This window comes from Passer montanus, unplaced genomic scaffold, assembly GCF_014805655.1.
Source record: "Passer montanus isolate IOZ18808 unplaced genomic scaffold, ASM1480565v1 scaffold69, whole genome shotgun sequence".
NCBI lineage: Eukaryota > Metazoa > Chordata > Aves > Passeriformes > Passeridae > Passer > Passer montanus.
This window is the reverse complement of record NW_024372036.1, coordinates 701,863-715,597: the sequence shown is the minus strand read 5'-3', so window position 1 is coordinate 715,597 and position 13,735 is coordinate 701,863.

Here is a 13,735-nt window from a genome sequence, read left to right as displayed (position 1 = left end):
TTTAGCCACATGGACTGACAAAACTTCCTCACAGAGTCCTGAAACAGGGGAATGAGAACCCACTATGGTTCTTCTCCCACATGTTCCTGCCACACCTGATTAAAACCTCTGTGCATAGGCAGAGCTCTGTCTGGGCCAGAATCCTGTGAAAGGCAGATTTTGCCTGTGGAGGAGAGCAGCCAGACAACCTGATGGCAGCTGAGTGCTTTGGGTAGACTCTAGAAGGCAATTCCCTGAGGATTTCACCCACAGCACAGGTGCAGGCCTACATTTTAAAAGAAAACTTTCAGCATTGTCTTCAGCAAAGCTGATTTCCAGGTCTAACTCCTTCTTTGCATTTGCTGCAGCAGCTCTTAGATAACACGAAGAAGGAAACAAAAGACATGTTGTTGTACCAGGATTTTGAAGAAGTTATTCATTGCTATACTTAAGTTGAGATCTGTGAAGAAACACATGCGGCGTATTTTGAGAATGTGCTATGCCAGGTTACCCTAAGTCACAGTGTGTTTAAACAACCACTTTATTCTGCCATCTGGTACATGATAGGTTTCTGATAAATACGTGCCTGCGCTTTGACTGTGGGATGCTCACAAGAAAAGAGACTGTATTTTTCCAAGATGTTTGTCTAAGTCTCAGACAAACAACTTTGGCAATGTGAAGGAGCTTTCTGTGGGTGCAGCAGTAATCACAGAATCATACAATGGCTTAGGTTGGAAGGGACCTGAAAGATCACTTAGTTCTTGTCCTGACACCTTCCACTATCCCAGGCTGATCAGAGTTCCAAGCAGGCCTTGGACACTACCAGGGTTGGGGCAGCCCCATCTTCTCTGGGCAATCTGAGGCCTCATCACCCTCTCAAGAATTTCCTCCTGATAGCTAATCTAACCCTACTCTCTGTCACTTTGAAGCCATTTCTCCTTTTCATGTCATTCCAGGCCCTTGTAAATCGTCTCTCTCCATCTAGATGGCCACAATTAGTTCACTCTGGAGCTTCTCCTCTCCAGGCTGAGCAACCCCAATGTCTCAGCCTTTCCTCACAGCAGGGTTGCTCCATTCCTCTAACCAACCTGGTGCCCCCTTGACTCACTTCAGCAGATCAATGCCCCTCTTGTGTTGGGGACACCAGAGCCCTTTTCTTTAATTTTCCTCCCTTTTGTCCTCCCAAACACCCCAAAAATAGTGCCCAGACAGCATGAGGGTAACTCAGAGTATTTCTGTAAGCCATAGAGGTGAGTGTAGCTCAAACAAATGTAGCCAGTTATAGGTGGATTTATGTGTAGCCAAACTCACATTTGCCTTAGGCAGCTGACTGCTGAGCACCCCATGGTCTCTGCTTTGGAGAATGAGAGGAGAGAGAAGGTCCAGCATTTGAGCAACCTCCAAAGTCCTCTGCCACTGCTCTGCTGCCTGGTTTGTCACTGCTCACTCCTGTTTGCCTTTCTGTGCTGCAAGGGAAGGCCTTGCCCCTGCCCTGTCCCCTCCTTCTCACACAGCAGCAGCAGTTTGGGTGAGAAAAAGCTCCTGACACCACAGCAGGAGGAGGATGCTACTCAGAAGAGAGAGGGGATTTGGTCAGGGATGCACAGGTAACATGGTCAAATTGTTATTTAACCTGCTTTTGCCCATATCTTTTGACAGTGATTCTTTAATTAACCTGAACCACTCATTCACAGCACCTGGGGCAGGAGGGAAGGGCTCCTGTACCAGATGGGAAGCAGTCACAGATAAAGAAGCAGGAGGTTTTCTTCCAGAAAATTATAATCTTGGGGATAAGAAAGAGAGCAAAATAGTCCTATGAACACCAACAGCCTTCCAAAGTCTGCACAAGACCCCACAAACCCCATAGATCTCTCCCAGGATCACAGAAATTCCAGGAACCCATGCAGATATCTTTCTTTTATCTGCAAGTTCCTGAAGCTGTGGTCCTATTCCAGCCTGCATCATCCATTTCTCCTCAGGGGTTCATCTTAGCCTTCCTCCACTCTTTACTGCCATCAGAACAGATCGTATTTCCCCCAAGGCTGCCTTCATTCAGCTTTGCCAGCACCACTGGAAAACCTTGACCTCTCTCCAAGTTTTTTTTTTTTGCTTTCCACAGATTGTGGCAATGTTGCTGCAGTAACATTGCTCAGTGCAGGCAGCAGACTCTGCCCACAAATCTGGTAAATTCTCAGGCTTTTAAACTGAAAATAAAGAGCTATGAGGTCAGATGAACAATTCCACACATTTTTATGAACTGCAATTCTGGTATATTTATGTTGAGCAACTAATAGTATTTCTGGCCTGGACAATATCATGAAGCAACACTTCAGAGAATATTTTATTGACAATAACTCCATGTAATGCAGAATGAATCAGATGCTGGGGTCTGATCCCAAACCTAACACCTTTTACATTCTCTTTCCTTAAACTTCATTTTCCAAGAATTTGCCTTCTAAGCTCTGCTCTGTATTTCAGCTTCAGCTCAGTACATGAAGCTTCCTGAAAGCACCACCTCTTTATACTTATCTCTATTGGGATTGACATGCATGTAAGATTAAATAAATAAATAATATAATAATAATAATAATAATAATAATAATAATAATAATAATAGTAGTAGTAGTAGTAGTAGTAAAGAGGAACAACCCAACCCCATGCTCTCCAAATTGTGGGACTGTTGCCTTATCCAGTCAGGCCATTCACAGATTCACAGAATGTTCTGAGTTGGAAAGGATCTACAAGGATCATGGAGTCCAAATCTTAAGTAAATGATCCACACAGGGATTGTACCCACAGCCTTGGCGTTATCTGCACCATGATCCAACCAACAGAGCATTGTCACATCACGTCAGACATGTCACCAGTCTTGGCCAGTGTCTGACAAGGCTTTACAGAGAGCTACAGAGTGCAAGAAATAAACACCCTCATGACTAGGATGGAAGTTAATTAGTTCTTAATTTATATCCTGAAGTGCAAGTGTTGGGCTCTCATAAAACTGCATCCTTTGGAAAACAAGTGCTTCCATTTTTCATCCTCTGCTGTAGCTCTTTTCACTGCTATCAGCACACTGTTTAATAATATCTTGCAGCAGTAGGGTTTTATATGAAAAAGAAAAGCAGTGAGCTTTTCTAATGTTAGGAAGAAATTCTTCACTGTGAGGGTGGCGAGGCACTGGAGCAGAGAAGCTGTGGATGCTCCATCCCTGGGAATGGTCAAGGCCAGGTTGGAAGGGGCTTTGAGCATCCCAGTCTAGTAGAAAGTGTCCCTGCCCATGGCAGGGGGTGGAATGAGAGGATCTTTAAAGTCCTTCCAACCAAAACCATTCTATCATGTTATAAGTTCCATCAGGGGTTTTTGTGTGGAATAATGAGGAAAAATAATCTGATAGAATATTTTGAAGTTGTTACCATCATCTCCATCAGACTTTCTCTTGCATACCTGCCATGTTTCCTGTTATACGTCTGAGGAGCACTCTACTTTTACCTTGTATAATCTACTCTGTCAAGGAACATTTTCATACTGCTAATTATTTTCATTGTCTCTTCTGAGTCATTCCTACTTCTTCCCCCTTGCTTGGGTGGGACAAGCAAAACAGAGCAGTGGTTGGGGTTGGCACATTTCACCCTTTGTTGTTTTTCCCTGAGCGCTGCCGTCCTACCTTGGGAGAGAGTTGTGCTGTTCAGGTTTGCACTTGTGCCGTTTCCTGAAGTAGCTGCAGTTATTTGTGAACACAAAACCTCCGAGTTCCTCTCCCTGGCGTGCTCTGCCTCGCTTTGCTGAAGGGAACATCTTGAACTCTTCACATGCATTGACTCACTGTGACGGATGAAGTAGGATGTGACATCCCACTTGCAGCTCCCCAGCATAAACAGTGGGAACATAATAAGAGCTCCCATCTGCCTTGTTCCTTTGCTCCCCCCAAAACTGAAAGTAAAATGAAGACCAGGATTCATTCACACCTTCATTCAGAACCGTATCAGAAAGCAGGGACATCCACATCTTCAAGCAGGTATCAATGATGAAGCTATGTCACAATTATTCCAAACAAAAGTGAAATTCTTACATATACACGGAGGAGATTTGTTCCTGGTATAATTTTATGTCTTCCTGGAGATGTTTTGCCCACAGGTTGGCTTAGGTTCCATATCACATGCTGGTCTCTGACAGTGCAAACTGAAATTTATCTAAAGGGAAAAGAAGGGATGTGCTATTTCTTACCGCAGTGTGTCTTTAGCAGGAATAAAATAATCTTTGGGGATAGAATCCATTTCTTGACCTGATTTTCTCTGTAATTAAGGAGCGTGCAACAGTTCACTGAAAGTCTCAATAGAACTGCAGTGTCTACAGATGTTTTTAAAGGTACCCAACTGCAACAAAATAAACTGTAATTTTTCCATTTCCTGTTGCTACTTCAAGACAGTGAATACCACCCAGGACTTTAGTTACCAGGAATGGAAAAGTAATTCATGCCCAAAGCAACAGGGAGAAAAGAAGTCTATAAAAATGAACTTGAAAAAATACCATTTTGTGGTGATACATAAAAAAGCTTCCAAAACCCAGCTGAGATTTAAGCCATGTAAGTCCAAAGTACTCTGAGTGCTTTGACAGAAAGGATGTAAAGCATTATTTAAAATCAAATTCAACCTCTATATAGTTCTACAGGAATTTGACCTATTCTATTGCATTTTAGTACTGCTACTTGATAGGTTGGGGTATTTCTAAGGTATGTTAACTTGAGACATTATGTCCTCTCACTTAAAGGAAATTATTGAAATAATTATTTTTAAAACATTTGTTTAATTTTTTTAATTGTTGAAATAATTTGGTTTGGTAAGTTCCTTACTAAACAAAATACTAAATTAGATTAAATACTTTTTTTTCTAGTGAGAAAATGATCCCTAGGGAGCAATTAAATATATATTTTGGGCAGTGGCTATGTCTACATAAATCCATCAGTATAGAAACTGAGGAAAACACATTCACCTATAAAGAGCAACATTTTTTCTCCATCTAATCACATCAGAGGGTACATTGGAGCAGCTGTGTTTCACCAGATCAAAAGCTTACATGGATGAAAGGTCTCCCACTCCTAGTGGTGCATGCCCTGGAAAGGACACAGAGCACTGTCCCCAGTGTCCCCACTGTCCCAACAAACTTCACAGGTTCTCAGCCTCAGCTGCATCTGAGCTTCTTTTCTTGACAAAGGTGTGTCCATGAATTTTTAATCCACTTTTTTCTTTCAAGACTGATTGTAGTTTAAAATCCATGCATCCTGTGGCTGTGAACTCTACAACACAAATAAAAGTCAGTGAAAATCTAATTTGTGTGTGTATGTCTTAATGTATTACCTAATCATCTTGCTGGGTATCCCTTAATTTTGGTATGATAAGAAACCCCAAAACTTATTCCCTATGCACACTGTTCACAGCATCCATGTTATTCTTGTTGGTGATGATTTCATTTCCAAGATAAAAATACGGCATACTTTGTTCTCACTCAGCAGACAAGTTACTCTGTGTCCTTGGCCATCTTTCCTTCCCTTCTCCATAACTTTTTTATTCACTGAGGTTCTTTCGGAGAAACCAAGACCAGAATTGTAAAATGTTCAGGATATAAATACACCAAGGAGTTTAGCACAGACACAAGGTTTTCCTTTCCTTGTATTTATTTCTCCTTTTTTTTCATGATCCAACTTGCTTTTTTGAACCCTACAGACAATGAGATGATGCTTTCAGAGGATTATTCACAATGATTTCCCTAAGGACTCTTTAGTACCAGCTAATTTAGAACCTATTATGCTTCTGATTAAAATTATGAGATATATTGAGTACAACCCCATCCACTCCACCATTTAGAGTAATAGGATACCAGTTTCACCAACTTTATTACTACCCTTCCACTGGATCACTGGACAACAGATACAGCAGTATCTTGGGTCGGTATTTTTAGCAATTTCAGGCAGAATCCTTGGCCCAGATATCCAGTGATTACATGACAACAGGAAATTTGGTTTACTAACACATTACCATGAAATTTTCTTCTACAGTCTTAATTCTGTTTCTCACAGAAATTTCAGTTTAGATTCAGGTAAATTGTTGCTAAATAACAGGTTTTCCAGAATAGATGATATTGCCTCTTCCCAGATATCCTCTCTGGATATTCTTTTCTACCCATCTCAGACCCATTTATCTGTTCATTAGCAACACCACATATGGAAGTTTATAATTTAAGTCTGACCTTGCATTTCTTTGTGATAAAGTATAAAATGGCATGCCAATGTAACACACACAAGATTAATCCTTATTTTAATAAACAGCTGCATTACTTCATGTCAAATGGAAATGTCTCATATAAATAGACTGTTGTGACAGACTGTTACATAATTCATTAAAAATATATTTGATTATTCATTTAGATATTTGTGGAAACATTTTTTTAATTAATCATTTCAACACACTCATCAAACCCTATAAAAGGTTCTTCTATACACCAAGGTCTTGTTGAGAAGAAATATTTACAACTGCTGAATGGACCCCATTCAAAAGTGCAATAAATCAAAAAGGCTTTAGGAAGATGCTTGAGGAGGAACCAGTAACATTGTTTTTCCAGAAGAAATTCTTTACAGTAAGGGTGGTGAGGCACTGGAAAAGGTTGTGCAGAGAAATTGTGGATGCTCCATCCCTGGAAGTGTTCAAGACCAGGTTGGATGGAGCTCTGAGTTAATTGGTCCAGTGAGAGGTGTGCCTGCCCATAGCATGGGGTTGGAATACTTAATATAATTTAGTATTTTGTTTAGTAAGGAACTTACCTAACCAAGTTATTTCAATGTACTTTGCAACCCAAGCCATTCTATGATTCTATTTGTATAATTTTTCTGGAAAAAACTATGTCCTATAAATAGGAAGTAGGTTTGAAGTTGTGGTTTTAGCCTTGATAAAGTGATGCTGGACAGCATCAGGCTCAGATCAAGTTTAAATACAGAGGAGATTTTCAGGAGGGAAAAGAGGCTGTTACTATTTGATCTACAAAAAGGATATTGAAAAAGCGTGGGTTTTTTCCAAGAGAAAAGGATTCTGCAAATCAAAATCATAAGTTAGTCACTTCAGAAAAGCTCTTGGCTTGTGAAGAGACAGATTCAAACACTGAAGTTACCAGAGTATTGTGTCTACCATGCCACATCCCTGCCTACAAACGCTGACAGATCCCTCGAGTTTTGGCTGAACTGCTCAAGAGCAGCTTCCTGCAGACACTTTGTGTGGAAAATTGTGCCAGTTAGCAACACAAAACTGGATTCCAGCCCGGTGGCTCCACTTGCAATGTCCAGAGACCCCTCAACAGCAGAGGACGTCAACTTCCCGTGCGGGCGCTCGGAAAGATTCGAGGGAGAGCTTGAAGGGAGAGCTCCTGGGCTGGTGAAACCTTCAGGTGGGAGGCTGGCAGGGGTGGCCCTGGTGGGAGGAAGGCAGGGTGGTCAAGAGACACAGTTGCTATGGCAACTCTGCCTGGGAAAGACAAAAGAGGAAACCTGCGATGAAAAGGGAACGGCTGAAACAGGGAGGAAAACGGGACCCAGCCATGACAAGCTGACACACACTTGTCACCTCCAGTGACTGAAGCTGCCACTCACCCTGCCAAGCCAAGATGTCACTTGCCCATGTGGCCAAGTGGCCTGAGCTCCTGGGCTGTCGTGGGCTGAAAATGAGTTTGGGGGGCTTGAATAAAGAGTTCCAATCATTTGGTGTGGATGTGGTGCCCAACACAAATGTTTAAATTTAGTCTCAGAAGCTGCTTGGCATCCCCCAGCACCAAAGTGAATTCCAGAGGGGATAAAACATTGTTAAATAATAAATATATCTATATCAATGTCTATATCATCATATCTATATCTATATATCTATATCCATTGCACCTACATGAGTCAAACATGAAGAGTTGCCCCCTTCTACAGTCTCTCTCATGCTTATAGTAAAACCAGTTGCAGGATGAGTAACCCTAATTTAACAACCCCATGGCACAACAGCAAATGCCAGGATTTTATTTGTGAATTGATCTGGGCAGAGGAATCAGGTTGGGAGCATTAAGAATCCTTAAAATCACCCTCTTGACTTATAGGAAGCCAGAAACAGGGCACTGCAAATCCCTTTGGCAAGGCTGAGTCATCCTTGCAGCAACTCAAAACCAACATTAATCTGTTGCCCAGATCAGCTAGTAAAAAAAAAAAGAATTTATGATAGAAACTGAGCTAAATTACAACAATTGGCGGACCAATGTTCCTCTGTCAAATGACCATATAAAACTACAACAAGCCACTTAGGTTTTGTATTTTCCAGGGCAGTTTCCACTGTAAATATACTGCTTCTAGCCAGAAGAGAAACCCAATTGCCTTACATAGAAAAAAAAACCCTGATGCAATTAGTTCTCAAGATACCACAGGCTCCTATATCATTACTTTCTAATAAAATCACAAATAAAGGCAACTAAAAGAAAGCAGAAAAAGGGAAGGAAGAACTTATATATATATGTATATATATATAATCATATTTTCTTTCTATGTCTGTTTACCTTCTAAAATTTTTACAACACATTTTCAAAATATCATTGAAAAAAAAAGTGAAGCCCCCTTTTTTAGTGCAGGGAATTGATACACATTGAGATTAAATGGATTCCTGAGGATCACTCAGGACGTCTGCACTGGAGCAAAAACCTGCATTTCTCACATTTTGTTGAGCACCTGAGGAAGAGGTTGGTGTTCCCTCAGGCCCAGGTGCTCTGCAGCATTGCCACAGACATTGGGAAAATAAGGCCAAGGTCTGCAAGCACTGAACCTGGCACAAAGAATGGGTTGATTTTTTTTTTTCTGCTTTTGTTTTATGTTTTTCCCAGTGCTTGTTCAGAAAGTAAAATAAGTTATTCAGGCCCTGCTTTTTCCTAATCTCCAGGGTACTTGGTGTGCGGATAAGCCATCAATTTTTGCTCTCAGTCTGTTACAGTCACATATATGCAGTAAAAGTAATTTCCTCGGGACTAATATCATTTGTTCTCCAGGGTTTTTCCTTATGAAAACTGAATTTTGAGCAATCCTTATGTAACCTTTGCTATTAAGGTTACAAGAGATTGAGATCCATTTGTGAGATGAATAAAGCATAACATTTTGCTTCTGCAAACTTTCCTGACAAAGCTCTTTATGTGAGGGAAAGGATGATGCTTTTACTGTGTGACAAAATTTCCAGTTGAAACTAAGGGATCTGTTAAATTAATTTCTCTACCTGCTTTCTGCACCTATTTGCTCTAAAATCTCTCTTTAATCTAATTTTAACTTTCACTCTAAAATTATTTAAAATTCAGGTTTTAAGAGAACATGACTTTTCCACCTCTTAAAGAAGTATGACATTTTTCATTGCCATATTTATTCTAAATTTAAAAAAAAGGCTTTTAAATGTCAATTAGTTGTTCTATTAGAGTTGATAAAGGAATATATGGGAATACAATAAGTGAGTTGTATATGTTTAGCTTACAAAAACTGGGCTAAAAGTTTACTGCAGTTATTAAAAAATCAGAGAATCATTTAGGTTGGAGAAGACCTCTGAGACTGTTGAGTCCAACCTTTGATTGATCACTAAAGGTAGTGTCAGCCAGACCATGGTACTGAGTGCCACATCCAGTCATTTCTGGAACAAAAATATATATTTTGATGATGGGCATTTGTCTGCTTTAAGTAAAATTATAGTCAAGAAACATTTTTTGGGGGGGTAACTTCTCCCAGAAAATATCTCCATCCTAAACAAACCACACCACAGTGGTTGCATTCCTGAGGAAAATCGGCAGGGTCAGAATGCTCTTCTCAAATTTATTAAAGAAGTACCACTTAACCCTGAGCAAAAAGAAAGCAGTTTGAGCCCAAACACACAGAGTCACTCCTGGAGTCTGTCATATTTTAACAGATCAAAAAGAGAAGTCTGGGGCAGCACATCTGACCTGGCTGGATGTTGACTTTCTGGTTGTCACCATCTCATGGTCACTGGGGAGAGGTTTTGCTCATTAAGGCAACATGGACATTACAGTGTGCAACATCCCTGAGATGTGAGTGTGAGGGACAAAAATCAGCTGCCTGCCAGCTGCTGGGCAGAGGACTTCTCCTTTTTTGCTTAAAAGTAAGATTTCCTCCAGAATTTCCTTTGTGTTCCTCTTGAAAAAGAGATAAAATAACAGCCTTTCTTTTATCTTCTTTTCATTCCTATTGATCATGGTTTTCTCTACTCAGAGATAATTAAGGCCTCTTAAAACTAATGCAGCCAAAAATATTGTTATTGTTTGAAATGTGACTAAAAAGAAGCCAAAAACTCCCCTCTATCTCCAGAAGCACAAAAATATCCCTGAGCACCTACATTAATTCCTGCAGCATCTCATTGCTCCTGGAAGGACAGCTCTGAAAGTGGTGTTGTGGTGAGAATTCCCTGTAGCTCCTGACTGAAGGTGGGATCAGTGGTCAGATCTTTGCTCTCACCCCTGAATCAGGTCTGCCCAGTGGCCAGGTCACCTCTATGGGGTCCATATTTTGTTCAGCACATCCCATATTCTGTTAGACCACCCCATGTTTTGACACATTCTCATGGTGCTTCCAAGCACAGAATTCTTATGGAAAAAAGGGTTTTTTATGCCATTTTTTGCCTGTGAGGGATTAGGGACAGAGAAAGTCCAAGCCCCCTGCTTTGTGTACTCATTCAACCCCGAGCTTGAGAGGCACCTCCCCTTCACCTGCATGGTTCCAGGCCTTATGGAAAACAGGGAGAAACAGGAGGCAGAAGACATTGCTAGAGCTATTTGTGGGTTCCACTGTGGCAGAAACAGGATCAGTGTGCGACCAGGAGACGTCCAGTGAGTAATTTTAATCTACTTTGTAAGAGAATGAATGTCCTCTCCAAACCGCTTGGATCCAGCAGGACCCGGAACTTCAGAAGAGAAAGTACAGTACATCGTGAAACAGTTCTTGTTCCATGGGGAGCAAAGCACATTCCCAAATTATATTGGTAACAATAAACCCCTGAAATAATACAGTACATCTCTCTCCAGTGAACAGCATCGTTCTGTGTTCTTCAGAGCTGGGCGGAATAAAACTGCACAGAACAAAGGTTTCAAGTTTCCCCTTTTTGATGCTCTCAGACCTGAGCTAAAAAAATAATTAATTTCTCCACATCCACAAAGAATTTTGGCAGTTTTGCTGTTGGTGGAACACAATAATTAACAGTGGAAAAAGAGCCAGTTTTCCTAAAGAAAATAATGTATGAGAAAACAGGCAGTACACAGGAGAACATCTTATCCTCTTGGTTTTAAATCAGAGCAGGGACAGGAAGCTGATTTGTTTTACTTTTTAAAGCAATGTGGGGCACAAACTTAACTCTCCTCCCTGAGGATATGAACATACTCCTGCTATGTGCAGTGAGAATTACAGGGCAAATCCTGCTGGTTTCCAGCTGGGTTAGAAAGCTCTGGGGCTCCCTAGTCTGAGGATTTTCTCTTTTTGGCACACACAGATGATGAATATTTCTCCACAGCTGTGATGGTGTGGGTCAGATAATGCAGAACCACCTCAGGCCCGACATCAAAGGGTTAAAGCCTCCCCTCTGCTCCAGTGCTGCATGGATGGATGGATGGATGGATGGATGGATGGATGATGGATGGATGATGGATGGATGGATGGATGGATGGATGGATATTTGGATGGATGTTGTCCTGGATGCAGGTTCGTAATGCAGCATTACAGCTGAAGAAGATTTTCCAGAACTCTCCATTCAAACCCACCCCATTTCAGCAGCTTTTGTTGTTCCTGAACTCTGATGACCAACTTATGGAGCTTTCACAGCCTCCACTAAGAGGTTTCAGTTAAAGATTTTTGGACTCTTCTCTGTAAAATACAACTGACCATGTAGAAAAATAACCTCACCATAACCATTTATATTGGAAATTCTAGGTATTTCACTGAATCTTAATAACCTGAAACATGAAGGAAGGGCAGAGGAAGGCTGACCTGCTCTAAACCCAATGATGTGCTGTGGGGTTGAGTTTGGCTAAGGGTTATCCTCAAGAGAAAAGTGAAAATTCCAATTCACTAATGCAGACTGGCATGTTCCATGTTTCTTTTGGGCAACTACATGGGTGGAGCTGGGCCTGCTCCATGTCTTTACAAGTTCCTGGTGTCATTTAGAATAAATTCTTGCATTGCCACTGAACAAATACCACTCTAGGGACGGAGGTTCTAAATGGGGTTTCCTCCTAAAATTTCTAGCACTCCTACAGAGATACCAGGAATGGGAGCAGAAGACAAGAGGAATATTTCTATTTTGTTCTCAAATTTTCACTTTTCTGCAGCTGTCCCACTTGTCTGTAGGAAGGGCAGAAAGGGGGTTGAGGAAGGGAAATATTAATCACTGAGGTTATTTTGTTTTTCAGATGCTAAGCTTTGCTGATCAATACAGATAGAAAACCCAAAAAAATCAGCCAAGTCACAAAGAATTTCACCCCATTCCAAGGGCTCTGCCTCTTGCATGTGCTGAAGAGCACAGCCAACCTATGGAAAAAAATTAGTAATTAGTAAGGAGTCATGTAATTAAAGATTATATCATTCCACATACAGAGGGGAACATCATTTAAAATACATACCACTAGAATTTCACTCTGGCATCCCCTAAGTTTTGGAGCCTTATCTTCAGAGCCTTATCAATTTAATAATATTTTAAGGATGTGATTTTATTTATAAATATATGTTTGACTAAATATATTTCATTTATCTCTATATATATATATGTATTATATGCATATATATGTATTTTTGTAGTGTATATATATGTGTGTATATATGTATATCTGGGGGTCCTGCCACAGCCCATCAGAAAAATAAAACCTGTAAGGAGCAGTTCTGCTCCTGTGGCAGTCATGCTTCCACCAGTAGTGCTTCCTTGCAAGGGGACCTGCTCCCGTCCTGGATTTTCTGTCAGATATTAGGATTCTCTGTGGAACACGTCTCGTGCTTGCTCAGCAAATCCCTGTATTTTTTTCTCTGGGAAGTTGCTCGTAGGTACTCCATCACTCTGACATTTTTCCGCCAGGATAATGATGGAGCAAACAAGCACAGGAGCTGACTCAGGAGGAAGGTGTAAGGCTGCAAAATGGCTGAGCACAGAAGCTACTGTTTCTTTGTTTGTTTATTTGTTCTTAAAATCCACACAAGAGAACAATCTTTTATTTCCTTTTTTTCTCTCTTTTTTTTTTTTTGCATTATAAGCAACCCATTAAGAACAACCTTTTATTTCTTTTTTTTCTCTTTTTTTTTTTTTTGCATTATAAGCAACCCATTTTTCCAAGCTTAGAAATTATCTCAGCTGCTGACCAAAGGATAGTATCACATCCAACAAAGGCAAACAGCAGTCACTGAAAGGATGGCAGCAAAGATGGAGGAAAATAAGTATTTTAAAGGTGGGTGAGATGACTGGAAAGTTCCAGTAACTGAGGGATCATACATGTCTGAATGCAATGAAACAAGGAGGAAAGGTGGAATTTGAGAAAGGCTTCTCTACATGCAGGAAACTTTGTAAGCAAGTCAATATAAAAGCAAAATATTTAGAGAGTGTTCCCCTAAATGTGAATACAGATTTTTTATTTTTGTACCATAGGTAAACTTGTTAATACATTTCATATTGCAAAGTGACACAGCTTTATGTCTGTTCGTTTTCACCTTCTCACTCTGATATTATCTGTC